Source organism: Mus pahari, chromosome 3, assembly GCF_900095145.1.
Source record: "Mus pahari chromosome 3, PAHARI_EIJ_v1.1, whole genome shotgun sequence".
NCBI classification, from domain to species: Eukaryota; Metazoa; Chordata; class Mammalia; order Rodentia; family Muridae; genus Mus; species Mus pahari.
Window position 1 is genome coordinate 89,318,817 of NC_034592.1, and position 21,439 is coordinate 89,340,255.

Sequence of the window (21,439 nt, forward strand, 5' to 3'; positions counted from 1 at the left end):
AGGGGAAGAGGGGATGGGATAGGAGACTTTGGGGGATGAGAAGGAACCTGGAAAGGGGATAACATTTGAAATGTAAATAAAGAAAGTATCCAGAAAGAAACAAAGAAACAAAAAAAAAAAAAAAAAAAAAAAAAAAAAAAAGAAAACATGGATGCTGCCCCGAACATCTAAGAACTAGAGTTGGAGTTTCCCATGCTTCCTTGTTTCTTAAAGCCATCCTTAGCAGTAAGTCCAAAGGGGGGAAGAGACGGAGAGAGGCCTGCTTGGAAGCGGAGCGTCCAGCCTGCTGCAGCTCAGCCCTAAGCCCCCCAACTCATCCCCAGCAGTTAGGGGGATAACAATGACACACACTTTCTCCATGCCCTGATAGCAGAATGGGACAAGGCTGCCTTTTAATTTTTAATCTCACCCTGCATTTTAAGATGACAAAATGCATCACCACGGGCTATGCTGTGATTTTAGCCTCTGACAGTGGAAGAAATTGAGAGGAGACACAAAACAGCTGCTAAGCTGTTCCTTGGTCGGCTGACCCTGCTCCTGCCCCACACAAACAGCAGCCTGTCCTCTTGGCCTGTCCCGAAGCCTGGAGCTAGGTAAGGAGCCAAGGCTCTGGAGGGAGAGGGACCCTCCCCACCACATCCCCCTCCTCCTGAGCACAGCCACGCTGTTTCTGGGACTCATAAATCCTGAGCTAGTATTTGATCCCACAAAGGAAGATTGTGGTTATCTGAGTGGATGGCCCTGTCACGGGGCCTGTAGACAAACCGCAGCCAGGCCGGCCGAGTCTGGATCATTAGTCACTGGGACAGAAGTTCTGCACAGGGTCAACCCCAGAGCCAGGCCTGCTCTGGCCTCAGACGGGGCCCCAGGAGGACAGCTCATTATTGTCCTCAGGAACTCAAAGTCAAGCCTTCTCATTCTTTTGGGAGGTGGTGGTGGGGGAGGTAGGTGAATCAATAAATCTCTTGACTCTGCCTGCCGTGTTGCTCAAACTCTGTGCTCACAGAGTGATTCTAGAAGGTGTGTGATAAATGCAGATTATCTACTCCATCGCCAGAGAGCCTCATTCCTGGACCTTGTTCCAAGATGACCCCTTGACAGTCTTAAAACTGTATGTGCCATCCCCCAACATTCATTTCTCTCAGCTCCAGCTCCACCCTGCCAGTCCAGACCCTTCCGCCGTAGGAGGCTGGAGAGAGAGCAGGGAGAAAAAGAGGTATTTAGAACGCTGGCATAATTCAGTGTCTACATTCCTGCTTTAGAGGACAGAAGACAGCATGCACCATAGAGAGGACAGAGCCTAGAACCCCTGCGCCTGCTGATGAGAAACAGGTCAGTTCATCCCGTAACTTATGGATAACAGCAATGGCTGCCGCTAAGTGTGCACTCGTGTGAGGTATTAGGACAATACATTCCCTATAAGATATCAAAGGCAACAACAGCCCTTCATGACATTCTCAGGTGAGGTAGTAAGTAGCTAATGAGCCTAGAGCCAGTGCCTGTGAGCCTGTATTCACTGTCAGCAGTGAGTAGAGACAATGCTCTCCAAAGCCTTGTCGGACTGATGGCTTAGTCAGTCAAGTACTTGCCGTGTGAGCATGAGGACCTCAGGACTCACGTGGAAGAGAGAAGAGTGACATGGGAACTGCTGAGGTGGAGACGGGAGGATCCCCAGGGCTTGCCAGTCAGGTAGGCTTTCCTATTTGACCAGCTTTGGGCCATCGAGAGACCTGATATAAAAAAAAACAACAACAACCAAACTGGGGCAGGGTGTAGTGGCACCTTTAATCCCAGCCCCCGGGGAGACAAAGGCAGGAAGATCTTCAGGCGTTTAAGGCTAGCCTGGTCTACACAGCATGCTCCAGGCCAGTCAGAGTACAGAGTGAGAGCTTGTTTCGAAACCAAACCAAACCAAGGCAGAGGACTCCTGTGGAATGATGTCTGAGGTTGTCCTCTGGCCTCACATGCATGTGTGCACACACATGCACACCATGTTCCTTAACACACACACATGCACACCACACTGAAAATAAAATAAATAAAACAACCTCTCTCCCCTAGAGAGACTCAGCACTAACAGAGTCTGTGATGGACTTTAATTACATCATCAAAGAGCGGAGCCTACTTCTCTCCTGGGGAGGCTAAAGTTGGTGACTGAAGAGAATATGCAGAAGTGATAGCATGATGATTCCAGGATTCTGTGTAAAAGCCACTATAGCTTCCAGGTTCCCAGAAGCCCTGAAGAGGCCCACACTGTGAGGAGTGAGACCCTCGCCAATTGAAGCAAGACACACCCTGGGAGTCCAGTCCACGCAGAGACCACGGCTCAGCTGACAGGCTGCCTGTTACACCATAAGAAAACCTGGATGGCAAGTGGGCCATAGTCTCAGGTAAACTGCTCAAAGGCCATCAAAAATAATAAACAGTTGTTGTTTCATACTGCTGAGTTTGGGGGTAATTTTCTAGGCATTGACAGATGAGAGATGGTGAACCTGGCCGTGTTGGGGAGCTTCTTAGAACTTAGCCCTCAAGCCTCATCTGCACACACAGAATCAGGAGGCTCACTGGAGCAAGCCCTCAAGACAACGTCGTTGTATGTACATTTCTTAAAACATGGTTGTAAACCACTCTGTCCTCAGCCAATATAGAGACATAAACATGTGCACCTCTGGGCGGAGCCTTTTGAGATAGTTTATGCATGTCTCCTGCCTTTTCCACTCTACACGGGAAGCCTGGAGCCTCTGCTGAGGACCTCCTTCCTGGCTATCATGTAGTTTGAGCATCCTGTCCTCCGTCCAGTATCTCCTTCCGTGCCCATCATAGCATCGGTTTACTAGAAACCGTCAAGAGAGTGAGTCAAAGGAGAAGTCAGGGAGAGCCTGGAGCGTCTCACACAGGCTGGGATGAGACACCATGAGACAACATGGAAAGAGGATTCTCATTAGTTTCCTTGATATGGGGGCAGGGTGTTTCTAGTCTCACTCAGTGGGGATCCCCTGGTGACCTCCAAGGGCAAGGCCACATGCTGAAGAAGAGAGGAAGGAGGGGGTGTTTGGACTTCAAGTTAAGATCTTAGGGGTCACTAGGAGAACCCAGATTGGGGTGATCATTTCTTCATCATGTCATAATGTTCAGTGTTCTAGGTTTGGGGACACAGGTCCTTCTGAGCAGAATGAAACTGACCCATTCCTGCCTCAGCTGCAGCAGGGATCAGAAGGGAGCTCTTGCTGTCACTCACTGCTGAGGCCCTGAGGTGCCTGATGGGGTCTCTTCCTATCTCAGACACTCTCTTCCCTTGCTGCTTCTCTCCAGCCATGAACCAGTGCTCTGGAGGTGATTCGGGAACTACACAGGCTAGTGAGCATTTGGGCAGCAGGAAATTCCAGCCAACGTTTTAAAGCTCTGTTTCTGATCCATCTCCATTTTACACAGTCAAATGGAACTACTCTGTTTTGTAAAATATAGCCTGGGCTTTATACCCAGACCTTTGAGCACACTGCTGCATCTGCCTGCACTCTCCTTCCTCCGTATAAGGCTGGCTTCCGTCCATCTTGTCTATCTGGATGAAGCGTCACCTCCTCCGGGGAGCCACCCTAGATTCCCACAGATGCACACTCTGTGCAGTCTCCATATACTGACTTGTCTCTCTTCCGACCACAGACACTGCTGAGTGGGACTGTCTTATTCACTGTTCCGTTTGTTGAAGAGTCTGAGTAAGCAGATGAGTAAATGAATGCATGTTTTCTGAACCCGGAGCACCACCCAGTCCTGGAATATGTCCAGTACAGGTTTACGGTGTGGAGCAGTCTGGTGCTTAATTCCCTGAACAGGTGCTCTAGGTGATGTCGTCCTTGAGAGGTGAGGGAAGTTGAGGGAGGGAGACCTTTGGGTGTGTAGATATCCTGCAAACCTACAAAGTGTGTCCCTGCCCCTCCCTTTTACTTTAGTGCTGGCCGCAGGCTCGGCACACACCCATTGGCACCAGGCTCTTCACTTCTCTCACTTGATAAATAGAACTGAACTTTCTGGCCCGAGAGGCGCTGTCTTTCTAATTCAAAAGCTGGTAACAGTGACCCCGGCCCAGAAACATTTCCTGGGGATCAAATAACCAGCTCCTCTCGTCACTCATCAATCTACAGCCCCGCCAAATGCCCACTTACCCTAGGACTTACTACCTGGACCCTGACCCGACGGCCCCCAGGCCAGGGGATGCCTGGGTAATTTACTATCATCCTCATTTCCCAAGGCTGTAATTTAGAATCTCTTGCTGTTTGAGACAAAACAAGGCAGTATTTTGGTTCACTAAGGGTTTGGAGTAATTCTGCTTTCATGAAATAAAAATAATAATCTCATATTAAAACTGCCTGTTACATTCATTTCTTACCCAGTGGAAATAATAAAAAAAAATCTAGATAACCATTTATATCTCTAGTTTTACAAATACAACCTCAGAAAAGTAAAATAACTTAATCTGCCTTGCTCTCAATAAGAGAATGCAGTGCTCTTGTAGATATAAATAATACAATAGTAAATTTTACAACTAATTATTATGTACTAATTTTTACTAAAGTATTAGAATTTACTACTAATTGCTAAATAGTAAAATTTAGTACTAATTATTATGCCAGTCGTTATTTACTATAATTATGGTAATATAAAATATAAATTAATAGTTCATTACTAAGGGCTTAAGTTCAATGTATCATCAGTGTTTGTGGACTTTAGTCTCTGTGACAATAATTTGATTAAATTGTCACAGAAGGGTGCAGGTGTAGCTCAGGGATGGAGCACTCGCCTAGAATTTGCAAGGTCTTGGGTTTCTATCCTCAGCACCAAAACAAAAACAACCAAACAACCAAACAGGCAGTCATACCAGATTTGTAGGTTATGTATCATGGTAGCTAGCCGCTTAGTGATGTGGATTCATTTTGAGAACTAGGTTTTTAGTCCATTTTGACTTTGTGTACAGAGCAATGGATCCGAGCCGACGTGGCTACTGTATTCCTGGGCGTTATAGTATGTACTCTCACACATGGGATCCTCTCCATGTATGTGGCATAGCTGTACTACCATTGTCATTGGATGAGTGCAGATGTCGAGTCCCGATCAACCTGCCTGTCAGTCTAACACTTTTCCTCATTAATCTCTGAAGTCTAGGACCGTGGCAATGAACCACGCCATGTTCTCGTTATCTGACTCAGTTCTAGCTTCTAACAGAGTGAGTTGCTTCAAGAAGAAAGTCTTGTTCTGCCACCCAACCTGATGCCCTTTCTCATTCTCTGTTCTGCCGCAAACACCATGACTTCTGCAGAGAACCCGTTTCCCAGTCGTCCCCGAGCCTGCTCAGTTACCTGAAACAGCTTTGCCACCACAGCCTCCCTTTATCAAGTAGGAAATACAAGTGCAGTGCATTTCAGGCATCAGATCCACTGCATGATGGCCTTTTGAGAAAGACATTGTTTCCTCTGGCTCTCAGAGGGCCCGACAGGATCGAGAAAGTTGGTGTAACTCGATTAAGGGGATAGAATGTGAGAGGCAGTCCTGGGTCCAGAACTCACATCCAGGACTGAAGTCAGCCACTGTGATGTTTTACACAGCTGCAATGTGACCTGAGAAATACACCATTCATCCATTTCTTGCACTCAGTTCATCCATGTCACAGGATTGCACGTCTATCACTCAATCACATGTAGAGCATACTCATTGCCCAAACGCAGAAATCTTGACTCTCCTGCCCTATCTAACCTCAAGTGTAGTCTCCTCAGCCCCAGGTAGACCAGGCAAGCCACCTTCTGGCTCTATAGATTTTAATATTTTGGGCTGTTTACATGTGTGGAATCACATGACATATGGTTCTTTATTATTGACTCTTCTTCTTCTTCTTCTTCTTCTTCTTCTTCTTCTTCTTCTTCTTCTTCTTCTTCTTCTTCTTCTTCTTCTTCTTCTTCTTCTTCTTCTTCTTCTTCTTCTTCTTCTTCTTCTTCTTCTTCTTCTCCTTCTCCTTCTCCTTCTCCTTCTCCTTCTCCTTCTCCTTCTCCTCCTCCTCCTCCTCCTCCTCCCTCTTCCTCTTCTCCTCCTACCCCCTCCTTCTCCTCCTTTTTTTTTTTTTTTTTAATAGAAAGGGTCTCATGAAGCCCACATGGCTTCAAACTTGGTATATAGTAGAGCACAACTTTGAATTTTTGATTCTTTTGTCTTTGTCTCCTGAGTGCTGGGATTACAGGCATGCAGAGACAGATTCCATCACGACAGGTTCAGGTGATCTCAAAGATTGAGCAAAGGGCTTTGTGTGGGCTGGGGAAGCAGTGTACTAACTTAGTCACATCCCCAGCTCAAGGCTGGCTTCTTTCATTTAGCACAAGATCTCCAGAGGTGATCACTTGCAGTATCAGCTACCAGCGCTTCATTCCTCCCCATCCCCCAACTTATCCCACACCTTAAATGATATATTTTATGCACTTGAGAATTAGTTGATGGACGTTTGGATTGTTTTGATGTTACTTCTTGTGGATAATTGACTTCAGAGGGAAGTCCTGAAGAGCACACAGAAAGGAGTGAAGAAGGCATCTTCAGACTGTAAAGTGCTCTTCAAGCAGGAGGCAGCGGTTTTTATTGAGCCAATGGCTGCAACCGGGGCATGTTGGTTTGTGTTTGTTTCCTTGTTTCCAACGAGGACAGCACATCCCAGAGCAGTAGCTGGAAATGTAACGCTGGAATAAGCTGTGTGTGTCCTTATCTCCCTAGCGCCTCCTCAGCCTGACACTCTGTGATAAAAGTTTCTATCCCGACCCTTATTTTATTTTCCTTTATGTTATTTTTTGCTGTAAAACAAATGATAGCAAGCAACTCTTTAAGGGAATGTTTTTATTCAGAGTGATTCAAAAGTCTGGCATTCAGCTTTTATGGAAAACAGACCCGTCTTCTACCACTAAACTAGGAAATTGTTGACTGGAAATAATCTTACTAAACCAATTAAAAAAGTCTTCATGGATCTTTCTCCTCAGCAGTCGAGCCATTCATCTATCTTTCGGATAGCAACAGAGGCTAACCCCGTGTGTTACTAAGGCACCCGCTGCGTCTATTTGGTAAACACACGTAGATGAGTCTGAGAAGAAAGCCAGGGCAGCAAGTGAACTCGCATCCTCTTTTCTGTCTTACTCCGGGATGAAATGAACCAGAAGTGGGAGATTATGTTCTTTCTCCCTCTTAATTTAGCTAAGTAGGACCGGTGTCAAGCAAGCCCTGGAGAGAGCAGCGTGTTGCTAGAACATCTCTCATCCAGGATGAGCGGTGGAGTCACATTCTTCTGAAGCCAGCCCGAAGGCAAGGAAAAACCATCTCTGTAAAATCCTGCCTGGTTTTAGCAAATGGCACCTTCCGCCTTTTGCAGGGGCCTCTACTCAGTTCAGCAGATTCCCGAGTGTCAGCTTAACTTCCATTAGACATGGAGACAGGAACACTGAGAGAGACTGTGAGAAGACAGAAGAAAGGATTCCAGTGGGTGGCTGTTGAGCAGAAAGGCTTGCTACACTAGGGCAAGCAAGTAGGAAGGCTGGGAGAAGCAGAAAATACCAATTGCTAAGTTTTTTTTTCATGGACTTGCTGCAGGCTGCAAACACATACCTTTTCACACGAGTTTAAGCTAGGTTTCCATTTGAGAACTCTCCTCTAAGATGGGATTTATTTCCCCAAGCCATATCCCTTGTTAGTTCATCCTAGTTAGTACAGTGCTTCCCCAGCCCACACAAAGCCCTTGTTAGAATCTAAGCTAAGTTCTTAACCTTTGTGCTAGACCATATCTCAATCAAATGGAAATCACTCTACCCAGGATGACCCAGAACTCAAAATGGGTATGAGTTTTTAAGAGGAAAAGAAATGCTTATTTTTTTTCTATATTAGAGCCGCTGATCTCTAGAAACCTGAGTGTTGATTATGAAAGGATTACAATTTTACAATTTTGCCATTTGAATGTCCTTGGGATGAGTGTGTTTCTTCCTGGCACCTTGGAGAGGCTGAATGTGAGCTACTTCTGTCTTCCACACCCCACCCTTACCCAACAGTCACAGCCCCTACTTCTCTACCACTTTCTGACGGCTCACTCTTGTTTACAGCTGTTCTAGATCTGATGTGGGTTGACTTAGCAGTTGTTGAGGTAAGAGTCTCTCACACTTGGGGAAGAACAACAGACTGCCTAGAGTGACTTGCAATTCTCAGTCCCTGAGAAGCGGTCTCCCTAACACAGAACTGGCCTTCCCAGGTGTGACTATCCTGTTATTGTGAGGACATGAAGGAAGTCTGGAGAGTCTCCAGAAGCCAGGGATGACAGCCAGTCAGTGAGCGGAATTTAATAGTGTTGCTATTTCCACTATCTCATCGTTAGCTTTCTATTCACAAAGGCCTTCAACTTACACTATCTACTGAACATTTCTCCTTAAATACATCTGTATTTATTTCTAAACTGTTAAGAAAACAATAGTACAGATTATTCATAAAGAAGCCAACATCTTGATCTGCGACCAGCAAATAGCTAAAAGTAGGAGACATAGCTATCCATAATTTGCATACCAGAGAGTGGGCATACCTCAAGGCGTACTGCCACACCCTTCTTCTACTTTAAGAAGGGTCACCTGGGGTGAGCATCTTCTTATGCCCATAATTCCACCACTCCCATGCTTGCTCTGTTTTCTCTGGAGTGTGCCCTCTTCTCTGTCACTCCCATAGTGACCTCTGAGTTTTCCTCTCTTTGCCCCATGGTAGATTCGGACACTAAAGGACTGTGCCAGATAACTCTTGGGGAATTCCTCCGTCCTGAAGGATGATGACTCAATGATGGATGCTTCAGGGACCAGACGTGGGTGAGTGAAAAATGCCACAGGGCCCAGTAGATGACGCTGGCACAGAGGCTCCTGGCTTTGCATCTTGGGAGCCTACTGAGGTTGGTGCCTGCAACAAATAAGTCCCTGTCCCTTACTCTCAACACTCTTGTTGTTACAATTTTTGTCCCCCCCAGCCCCACCCCCGTCCCCCATCTCCCTCCCCCAGCCCCCAGCCTAGTTCAGCTTGTCTGTTCTCTCCCTGTATCTTCCCTTATCTCCTCTCTGCTCTCAGGGAAGATGGGCTGAAAAAATCAGGCAGAAGGGGAACGGAAACTGCCTGGGAAGTGGGAGTTTCCTGGTTTGTGAAAAGACAGGGATGTGTGCAGACAATGCATCCCCATCTCATAGGACTGTTGTGAAGTTGAATTAAGATAAATATGCGCACACATCTGACCACAATACCCAGCATGCAGTGTGTGCCTGAGCAGGCAGCTTAGCTTATTGTCTGCAGAAGAGACCTTAGCTTCTGCAGACAGGATACCCTTTGGGAGTCTCAGGCTTCCTCTGGGTTGGCGGCCGTGGTGGAGTCATTCCTCAGCTCAGGTTGGCCTTTCTCTGGGTCAAACTGGACAGCAGACTACTCTTCTCCTCTGGGACTAGCCAGGGATAGAGGCAACAGTCAGAAAAATAAGGCCAGGAAGAGAGTGATGGACTTGGGGGCCCTTGGGTGGAGGGGAAAAAATGATGAGGGACCAGTCAAAGGTCAGGAAATCAATTTCTTTCCCCTTACAGATCTATACGTTTAGAGGCTTGTAAAGGTCACTGTTGTCCTTTTAAAGTACCTCCAGGATTTACATCCTGAATAGCACTCGCTCTCCTCCACGGTAAACATGAAGAGCCAATTAGTTTTCCCTATAATTCAAAGAGATCGGAGCAACAGGGCCTTTCCGGTTGGGAGTGACTTTGGCTATAAAGTTTCTTGCTCTGCTATCCTGAGGATGAACTTTAATCCGTATCTTATCTCCTGCTTGAAAATGAACATCCCTTCTCTTCTTATCAGAGTGGTTCTGCTTTCTTTTTCACCCCCCTCTCCCGAGTCTTGGCCATAGTCCTTTTGGCAATTAGGACAACTTCTTCTTAATGACTTATTTACTGCACTCAGCTACCTTAAGAATTCTCTCTCTGACTTGACTCCAGGAGGCATTTTAAGGTCCTGTCATCTCAGAATGTTGCTGGAACAGTTCACTGGGCCCTGCCCCTAAGTCTTCTACAGTGGTGGGAAATGGTGATCATAACATACTTCTTCGTCTTCTTTTGTAAATGGCATCCTTGACAAGAGATGAAGTCACCCACCCAGCTGCTCCACCCACCCAGCTGCTCCACCCACCCAGCTGCTCCACCCACCCAGCTGCTCCACTCTCCCAGCTGCTCCATGCGTCCTGTTCCCAGGGGCAGCTCCTCTATCTCCTGGTTTCTCCTCCTCCCTCCAGGGTTTCTAATCTAACCTGACCTTCCCAGGGCAATGAGGGATGGAGGTTAGCTTTTTCCCTCTGGGGGTTTTGGGACTGAGGTGCTGACACAAACAGGGTTGGTTCTAGATTCCTGGGACTAAGAGATCCTTCATTCCCTTTATGGAGTATGAGAACCTGTCCTGCCCTAAGTACTCAGGACCTTTCTGAAGCTCAGGGAGACTGTAGCAGGACATCTCAATGTGGATTAAGGAGCTCGAGGGCTATCTTGGAAATCTGGAGAGATCATTTTTTAAATTAACTCTCTCTCTCTCTCTCTCTCTCTCTCTCTCTCTCTCTCAACAAAAGGGGATGAGCTTTTGAATAAGATGGCTTCAGCCATCATTTGGAAGATTTGGCAGGGTGAGGAGACAATGGAGTGTGTGCGGGTGTCTTAGAAGTAATGATAGCCAGCATTACTGAATGCTTCCCACCAACAAGTCGTGTTGGAAATATAGACATTGTTTCCTTTAATTTCAAAACCTCCTATGAGACAGACAGACAGACAGACACTTTTCTCATCTCCATGTTGTATATACACACAGGTCATCTTGCTCAAAGTCCCAAGTAAGGCTAGGGCACATTACATATGATAGCTTAGCATATACTTGTCGTGTCCAGCTCAGATGAGTAGAGGAGAGGATGCACACACAATCACACACAGGATGCACACACAATCTCACACATCCTCAGTGTGGTAGAGACAGTGAGAGAAGAGTTTATGTTTCTGTCCCTTAAGATCCCCATTTGGTTTTCAACCTTGCCAAATGCCTGTCCAGGTAACAAGGATATCAAGTCAGAAAGACCTTGCAAAGGACAGAAAATCCAGCTCAGACTGAAAATCCAGCTCAGACCGACTTCATTGAAGGAGATTTGAGGTTTGGGGAGAGGGCTCAGTAAAGAAGGTGCGTGCTATGCAAACACGAGGACCCAAGTTTGCATCCCTAGGACTTATGTAAAAAGTTGGGTGCAGTGGCTCATGCCTGCATGTGTGAGGGGTTGTGGAGAAAGGTGGACCCCTAGAGCTCACTGGGAAGGCAGTGTAGCCAATCTGTGGGCACCAGGTACAATAAAGAGATTGTGCCTTAAAAATAAAGTTGGAGGAAAAAGGTGAAGGGCAATAGAGGAAAACCCCTAACTGCATGCTCTCTCTCTCTCTCTCTCTCTCTCTCTCTCTCTCTCTCTCTCTCTCTCTCTCTCACACACACACATACACACACACACACACACACTTGCATACATATACACCAAACACAAGGAGAGAGGGGGAGGGGGAGAGAGGGAGAGGGAGAGGAAAAGGGAGGGTGAGAGGGAGAGGAGGAGAGGAAGATAGGGAGAGAGGGGGAGAAGGGGAGGGAGAGAGGGAGAAAGGGAGAGGGAGGTAGGGGGGAGGACGGGGAGAGGGAAAGGGAAATGGAGAGGGAGAGAATTGGTGGGCTCCATCAACTTCAAGTACAAAGCTGGGCTGATCCAACACTTCATCGATGTTATCAGACTTACACCTCCACTGTCTAATCAGCTTTCATGCTGTTAGTGTTGTCTGAAGGCTGACCTGCCTGCTGATGGAAATGCCTACAACAGTTCTAAGTTTCATATTTACATCATCAAATAGTGAGAGAGGGACTGGAGAGAAGACTCAGTGGTTAAAAGTGCTCGCTACTCTTCCAGAGGACCTTGGTTTCATTCCTAGGACCCAGGGGTCACAATTGCTTGTAACTCCAGCTCCGTAGAATTCAATGCTTTCTTTGAGCCCTAACTGCATGCTCTCACACACACACACCACACACACACACACACACACACACACACACACACACACACACACTAAAAAGTAAAATCTTTAAAAATGTGAGAGAAACTTTCTTTCTAAGCTTTCATACAAAAATCTGAAGAATTACTCTTGCTGGACAACTTAAGTTGAAGATATCCCGACCTGAATTCAAAGTCAGGGAAGTAGGATTTATTGACTGTATTAAGCCAATCACTGATTGTTTATGAAAATATGAGCAGTATATGTTTCCATTGGTTGCATGGGATACGTCAGTATATCCAGGAAGGGGAGAGCATGGCATGCTTACTGGGCACATAATTCACATATTCAAATTATTTACATATAACATGTATCGTTGGCTGAAAGTACGAGAATGCCCTGTGGCTGCCACACATGAGTTTGTTAAACTCATAATAGAAGTGAAGACAGACCATTCCAGCTGGTGCAATGGTTTTTGGATGCCCCATTTCTTATACTCAGAACCTCAGAGATAGTCACAAATGGCCACAGGAGATGTAGACATGACCTGTCCAAATGAGGTCCAAACAGGAAGGAGGCTTAGAGGCTAGAAACAAACTAGTTCTCTTCCTACACATCGCACAGCTCATGGAGGTGGGGATCTTTCCTCTGAAAGCTTTAGACATCCATCTCTTTTAGCCTGGATCATATATGGTGGTTGCTGGCTGCAGAGGATGCTGGGAAAAGGAATACCTCAAATTTGAGAATGGCCTTGTGACATAGTCCAATATGACCATGCTTTGATGATGTTGTGCTAAAGATTTAGAAGCCAATGTGTTAAGATTTTTGCTGATGCCTACTGAAGACAATTTGCAGAGTGGGACTTTAAGGATTTTTCTTAGTACACTTCAGACTTATAAGGAGCAGCCTTCCTCCATTTATTAGTAGCTTTACTATTATTATGATAGAATGCTATGACCAGAAGAGGCTTACAGGAAGCAAGGCAGTAAGTAGCAGACATTGTGGCTAGAGTGGGAAACAGAGATTACATCTTCAAATGCAAGAAAAGGGGGGGGGGAGGAAGGAGAAGGAGGAGGGAGGGGAGAGAGGACTGCAAGTGGGGTGATGCTATAACTTGTCATAGTCCACCCCCAGTGACTACTTCTTTCAGCAAGTCCACATCTCCTTATCTCCCCAAACAGCACCACCAACTGGCACCAAGTGTTCAAATACCAAAGCCTGTGGGGACATCTGAACTTCCAGTCTGTGACACCATTGGTGTGTTACACGTGTCTCTGTGTTTGTGTGTGTGCAGGTGAACGAGGAGGCACAGGAAGCCAGGGGCTTTTCTCTATTGGTCTCCAGCTTATTTTTTTGACAGGGTCTTTTACCGAACCTGGAGATCATTGGTTTAGCTAAACTGGCTGGACAGCAAGCTCTAGGAATCCTCCTGCCTCCATATCCCCAGAGCTGGGCTTAGAGGCAGGTGCCACGGCAGCTCGCTTTTTGTGTAGGTTTTGGGGATCTGAACTCAGGTCCTCAGGCTTGAGCAGTAAGCACCTTATCGACTGATCCATCTCCCAAGCCCCTGTGCGATCTTTAAACACATGCTCAGTGCAGGATTCTGTAAGTGCCGACACCAGGGAGAAGCCTATCAAAAGCAGCCTCGGGAATCAGCCTGCTTCCCGTTTTCAGCACTAGCTGAACACTTCCCGCTTAGTTAAAACTCAGATGTCTAAAAGAGGCTTTAGAAAAATTAGAAATTCCGAATAGACCATCAATTAATCAGAAGTTTTTTCCAGATGGCAGAAAAATATTTCCCTACTAATTAATTGCCTAATCCTTAGGGCTCTAAACTTACTCTCAAAGTACATTACAAATACAGCATCACTCAATAAATTGCAGTGGATATCAGCAAAATATCTCTGGCTTATTTGAAGACTAGTACAGGGAGGCCAAGAAAATAACTCAGTAGATTAGGGGGATCTTCAAGTGAAGGATGCCGAGAACAATCTGATCATATGCACACACAGACACACACCCAGACATGTACACACAGAGACATATACACACAAGCACGCACACTCACATACACATACAAGCTCACTACTCACATATACACACAAACACATACAGACTCAGACAGACACACACACATGCACACATGCAGAGAGAGAGAGAGACTCACATACACACATGTCCACACAGACACACTTACACATACACACACACACACACACACTCACAGAGAGATGCACACACATACATACACACACAGAGATAGACACATGCACACACATAGACAGACACATATACATGCACACACACTCACAGAGAAACAGAGACACACACATGCACACATACACAGAGAGAAGCATACACACATATGTGCACACACAGAGAGACAGACAGACAGACACACACACACACAGAGAACAGAGATATACACACAGACACAGACACAGACACACACACAGACACACACACAGACACACACACAGACAGACAGACAGACAGACAGACACACACACACACACACACACACACTGTGTTGGGTTTTGAGTTATTGCAACTTTGATGGATTTTTCCCTCGCCTCTGACTTCCTTTGAAAACTCACATAAGCCAGGTTTTCAGTGCAGTTGGAAGCAGACTCCGTTAGAAGAGAGAGGCCAATAGCTGGGAAAGCTGTGACAAATGAAGCTGTGGGGAGAAAATGAAAACTTGAGGTACCCGAGAGCAGAGCTACGGGAGTCCTTGTGCAGTTTGGCCAGGCTGGGTCTGTGCAGATTTAGTTTTTGGTTCTGACTCCCAACCAACATTTCATGGTACGTTAGCATTTATGAGGCATTTCGCTCATAGTGCCAATTGGCCTGGGTTCTCATAAATCTCTGCTGGAGTGTATTTGGTATGTATAACTGTAGTGGGATGTAGTAGGTATTATTTTTGGCAGTCTAGCAGTCTCTCCTACATCTCCCCCTTTCTGGAAGCTGACTCACCTGAACCCACCAGGACCTGTCAGTGTGTCCCCTTGGAGCTGTGATATACAGCTGTGTGGCTATGCACCCACCTACATCATTGTCACTCTCCGTTGTAAAACCAAGAGAAGGAGCAGAGCTGTAGAGCATCACAGATGGAGAGAACTCCATGGCGCTTTTAGGCCCAGGATCAATCTTTGCCTGAAACTAGATCAATGGGGCTGGCTGAGGTAGGTGCGCCTGTAAACTGTGCTAGCTTGCTTGGGCAGAGCATCTATCATTTGCATGGAAGAACCCTGACTGATAGCTTTTGTACAAGTTAGAATTCATCTCCCCAGCTTCTGCTTGGATACAGCTTCTGTTTGTGCCGGGGGCTTTCTGATGACCTCTCCAACAGCTGTGACACACACTGACAGGAGCTAGAAGCAGGTCGGTGACTGCAAATCCAAGTGTCTCATGTCCTTTGGGTTGAAGGTCCTATGGGAAGGAAGGTCTAAAATGGTCCCCACTTAATGAGCAGGAAGAGTTTTGATTTTCCTTTGTAGGATTTGAAATGCACTTCCGTAGATAAGTGATGTAAGTGCTGGCCAGTGAGCTGCCTCACAGACGTGTGGAGAGTAAGGGCAGTGTCGTGCAGAGAACTGTTTCATGAGGTAAGAAGAATTTGACTGAGGGAATGGCGGCTGAAGTAGATTGTTCTGGGGCTAGTTGTAAGAGCATGTTGGAAAAACATGTTTTAAAAATTAAAATGCCAAAGCATGCATCCATAGGGTAGAGTCAGATTGTTCTTGAAGGTAGCAAGTTCAGAACTTTTAAATCTCCTCATTATTTTTGTTCTTTTTAAAGAATACATCTATCTAACCCACATGCTTTCCCCCCCATGGGTTTTGTCTAAGAATTTCTATTAAGTGACACAAAGTTCAGCCATGGGTGTCACCTGCTCACCCTGGTGCTCAGTGCTTACACCATCTTCTTTTTAGGCTTTTAATTACACTTAGTGTGTGTGTGTGTGTGTGTGTGCGCGCGTGTGTGCGTGTGTGCACGCACGTGTGTGTGCACGTGTGTGTGCGCGCATGTGTGTGTGTGTGTGTGCACACGCACGTGTGTGTGTGAGCATGTAGACACATGTGCACCACAGAGAGCAGAGGGACCTTTGCAGGAGCTGGTGCTCTCCCTTCAGTCCTGGGTTCCAGGGATTGCACTAACAACTAACACCTTTCTTTGCCCTTTGCTGAGCCCTTTTGCCAGGCCCCTTTCTTTCTTTCTTTCTTTCTTTCTTTCTTTCTTTCTTTCTTTCTTTCTTTCTTTCTTTCTTTCTTTCTTTCTTTCTTTCTTTCTTTCTTTCTAATTTACTGGTGTATATTAATCATCCACTTTTGAATTTCTTTATGACATTTCCATTCATGCACACAATGCATTTTGAGCATACTCATTCCCATTACCCTTTTTGTGCCCCGTGTCCCTTCTTGGTGCAATTCTGTTGTAAATTTGGTTGGATCACTATTTAATATCTCCACTACCAAGACATCATCATTGCCGAACTGTGCAGTGTTAAAGACGACCAAGACGGCTTTTCCTATCACAACTCTAAGACTGCCAAGGAGTGGCATGCTTAGGTTCTTGTTACTTGCTTGGACTTTTTTTTATGTAGTTGTTCATCTATCTCTGTGGTCCCTCTCCATTGGCTACAGAGCTTCTCAAGGCCAACCCACTGGGCTCTCATGATTCCCAGACTGTCACCATCACCACACCCATCTGGGAGGGCTGCTGTCCAGCTGCCCCTGGGATCCCCTCTCACCATTGTCCTATGCATTCCTTATGCCTGGTGGATGAACTGGGCTTTATCCTTCGCAAGCCCCAGGCTGCCTCTCTCTTGCTTCCCCCTCACAGGAAGTGAAATCCCTTCTCCTCCAGCGCCCCTCTTTGTTTTGGTGAAACACTCATGGTAAAATATTTGCTACTTTACCATTTTAAAGAAATCCCTCAATTCTTAGATGTTCTAGGAACCAAACATTCTGTAAAGGTATCCTGGGGATGCTGGAATTCTTTGTGGATTAGTTTAAAATGCTTACCAGATTTTTCTGTGTAGTTTGGAAGTTACCAAATTCCCGGAGTAAGCACATACATTACATTACACTTACCAAAGCTCTGAAGACTGAGGCCGGAGGAAAGGAGAAGAAAAATGTACAGAAGAGGGGATGTCTGGCTCAGAATGACAGACAGCTCAAGATCAGTGGAAAGTATACAAACAATCCGCCCATGGACCCATGCTGGTGTGCTTAGGGGATTATACAGGGGAGATAATGCCTGGGCATAATTTTGTATAAAAGAATCTTTGAAACGAGGCACATTCATTCGGGAGCCAAACTTAGCAGTGTTTTGCTCCATGCCTTTTGTTTTAAAGATGTTTTCACATTGTTGAGAAGCTTCTGGGAGGACTCCACAAGGAAAAATAGGCGCCACTTCAACGTCAAATCCCGGGCCAGGTCTAGTGACTTTCAAAGTACAGTGCAATCTTACAAAGAAAGTGCAATGAAATGTGAATCCCGTGCCCTCTGTCTTAATCCAGCATCGGCTTTAGGGTAGGTTTTAGACTCCACCCTATTCTGAGGACTCCTAGATTGAAACCTAATGCCTTAGGTGTTCCAAGGACCACGGTTTGAGAATCTGGCTTGGACTGAGTTTTTGTCCCCTATCACCAGGGTTGTGTGACTCTGAAGTTCTCTCTGGTTACTTTTCATTAGACACAGGCAGAAAGACCGAGAACAACTTTGATTCAGAGGTCAGAGCATCAAGTCCTGAAGATACCTGGAGACCCTCGGGTGAATTCTATTGTCAGACATTTAATCTGAGGATGGAGCTTTCTAATCTTTTTGGCCTGCTGTCTTTTTACTGAGGACACTGGAAATTCATGAGCCTCCTTCAGAAAGCAAGGGCTATTAGGGTAGAAGGTTACATAGCGCTGAGAACAGGCTTTTATAACCTGAAGTTAGGGAAAAACAAAAAACCGAACACAGGAGGACCTTTCTTTGACCCAAGCAGACAAACCTGCTCAGATCCCAGCCGGCCATTGAGGAGAAGGCAGGGCAAGGCCGCCCAGGCTGCTACGTCACCTGCAACCTGACCTCACCGGGTCCCGCCCCTGTCCCCGGGAGTCGCATGCAACACGCGGCCTGCTGACGGTAAGCGTTGCAGCCCCCCTGCGCTGCAGAGTCACGGCGCCGTGGACCATCAGGGAGTCCGGTTCCTGCCGCGTCCCCCATGCGCCCGGGACGCATGCCGCATGACCCGCCGGGGTTGGGGTTGGAGTTGGGGTTCAGGCTCGGTTCGGTGGCTTTCCGTCTGCACTTTGTCTTCCGCTCTGGCAAGCGCTATGACTCTAGGGCCTTGCACTGTGCACATACTAGGGGACACTCCCCCTTGTGTTCAGAAGGTCACCCCACCTCCACCCCGTGCCTCAGTCGTCTCCCCTGTTTGTCCTGCTCTCGAATAGCCCAGCCAGGGTAGCTCGGGGGGGGGGGGGGGCGCTTTGGGTAACATGAAGACTTTTGTGTCCCTGAAGGCCCGCCTTCCACGCACCTGGTTTTAATTTGTGCCTAGGGAGAAATATGGCCAGCGGCCTGAAGCATCCTCAAGAAATTCTGTCCACTGAAAGGAAACTTGCACCGGGACTCAACGTGTGCAGGCTCACAGAGCTAGGGGCTGCAAAACCCTGGTGCACTTTTCAACTTCCTAGACTGAGCGTAGATTGTAGCGATGTTAGAATTGAGATCTAAGCAGCAGTTAGACACTCATTCATTAACCTTGAGGATGAGACTGTGCAATTATGCACGATGTATTCCCCCTTTCCAGTTCTAGTCAGACAGAAAAGGCATACTGAGAACAAAAAGTAACCACCCTTCCTATACTCCCACCTCCTCAGCCACAGGCACAGATGTAAGTAGTTGCAGTTAGAGGAACTTTGCATTTTCTTTTCAAATTTTGGAACTAGGGGGCAAAATTACAACCCCACAGAAAAAGAAGACTTCTTAAAGTTCTGAGGAAACAATCTCACACAGTACAGAACTGACTGGAAGTCAAAGATTCTATCAGGCTTTTAGCCTACATCATAAAAGTTTAAAGGAGCAGGACATGAAAGGCTTTCAAAGGGAGCCTTATGACATGTATAAACGTAAGTTCTCTATATGTCCACATACATTTCTATTGCGCCCTTGCTTGAAGCTAAGAGGAAACGTCTACTTAGCCCTTTGATCGTTACAACCTTAAGAAAATAACTCTCACCCTGCTATGTACTAGAATTTTGAGACCATTAAGTCTTCATGAAAATTTTCCTAATCCCGTAGTGAGCATTGAAGTCCCGGCCTTCAGGTCTTGTACGTCTGCCCCTCTCCTTCCCCTTGATCTTACTCCCTTTCTACCTCCTTATTCAGATCTCAGCTCACAGGCCCATTTCCCTGACTGCATGAAGCACCATTTAAAGCATCATTTGGAATGATTGAGGTCATTTGATTATTGCTTCTCTCAGAGAGAGGAGGGGGGAGAGGGAGAGGGAGAGGGAGAGGGAGAGGGAGAGGGAGAGGGAGGAGAGAGGGAGAGGAGGAGGGGGTTTCTGGAGAGTAGGGGCCAGTTTTATTTGTTATTCTTTTGGAGAACATCACACACACACACCCACAGTGCATCCCTACTGTCTATTGGGGCTGGAATTTTGTCAACCCTCCCCGTAAAGGGTTTGCAATGCCAAGTGTAACCTGGAGGAAACATGTCTGTTCCCTCTGTTCTTTGTCCCTTGTCTTTCCCCCTGGATGGCTCAGGCTCAATTGCTCTCTCATCTTTTGGCCTTTTTAGGGTCTCACATACAACATTCGGCTTTCACCCCAGGAACTGGAACCTGGAGGCAGCTGAGGCGTGGGGCAGTTTCTGTTGGCTGGGACCTTTGGAGTAGAGAGTAGCTGGGGCTCTCTCCCTGCTGCAGGCTTGGGGGCAGGCAGCCGTATCAGCCCCCTGACCCTTTAGCACCTCCTGCATTCGGCAGCTCATGGGAGGCCCTAAGGTTGGTGCATAGTGTGAGCTGCTCGTGAAAGATGTTCTGTTTGTGTTGGATTCCAGGCACAGCGAAGAATTAGGGGAGTGACATGCTGTTAAAGTTGAGGCTTTCCCTCGTCTGCAGTCTGGACTGCCTGCTGGCAGAGGACATGTACGCCTGTGTGCCTCTGAGGAACCCCAAGCTGGAGATAGGGGAAGAAACTTTGGAATTTCCCCTAGTTCCTTCTGGATGGACGACTGTCGAGAACCCCTGGAAGTTACTGATGTGAAGTGAAATGTTTGATGCTCAAGGCAGCTCAGGACCTTACAGGACCCCTAGCCAAAGCCCTATGTCAAGTCAGCGTGTAGAGATAACAATGCTGAAAGAACCAGATGTTCTGGGAAATGCCAGTAGCTAGGGAACAAGTTCTTTCTTAGACTGTCCAGCCCAGCACCCGGCAGCACCGGCATATGGCAGATGTTTAATAACTGCTCTTTGAAGCAGGAAACGTGTTTCCAGCCTGGCTGTGTCAGGGTTCTGCTAACATTAGATTTCATAAATACAGGCCCGGGAGGCTAACTGCCTGGGTTCACAGCCCGATCACATCACTTCCAAGTTGTGTCTGTGGGCGGCTATCAGGGTAGTGCTGATGTCCACAGGGTGAGCCATGAGGATCAGGAGTGTCTAGAACAGACTGTGGCACATGGTAATGGGACAAGTGGCAAAAATAAGCATAGACTATAGACAAGGTAAGGGCTCCTTTATGAGGGAGACAGGGAACAGGGTCAGGAAGAGCTCATCAGCTAGTTAAAGAAGAACGTTTCCATAGTCAGACTGAGTATGAGGCTTCATTATTTTGGGGTTCCTTAAACTTTCTATGTGTTTGTAAATGTTTTAGCATTCGCTCAGTATGTAGTTAAAGCATGACACCTGCACTCTCCCATGCGATGGGCTGCCTTTCAGTTCTCCTCAGACCACTGAGGCATTAACTTGGGCAACCTGCCTTACTTACTCTTGCATGACTTTGTGAGGAAGTGCTGTCACTGCATTCAGTTCACAGGTGGGAAAACTGAGGCTGAACAGCTTTTTCCAAATGCAGGATTTCTTTGAACCTCGAAAGAGGATGGATGTATCCTCTGTCATTTCCCTGGGTGACCATGCAACCCCATCTCTCCTCTGGGTGCTTTCCTTAAGACACATTTTGGAAACGTACCCAGACTGGGCCTCCTGGAGAGGAGAAAGCCTGGTGCTCTGCTCTACATTTGATGCTTGTTCTTCACCACAACTGCATCCAGGATGCCGCCCACCAGGAGGACCAAGCCCAGGAGGCGGGGCTTAGGTGTCAAGGTTGGACTCTGCCTATTTTCCTCCTGTAGCTGTTCTAGGC

General features: G+C 46.8%; 1 protein-coding gene across 1 annotated transcript in view; it reads left to right on the forward strand.

The window, feature by feature from the left end:
* Positions 1-18,172: 18,172 nt before the first annotated feature.
* The window catches only part of LOC110319429, a 153,928-nt gene continuing 150,661 nt past the window's right edge, over positions 18,173-21,439 (forward strand). The window contains exon 1 of the mRNA XM_021194925.2: positions 18,173-18,211. The gene's annotated coding sequence lies outside the window, so the exon portion shown is untranslated. The remainder of the gene's footprint in view (positions 18,212-21,439) is intronic.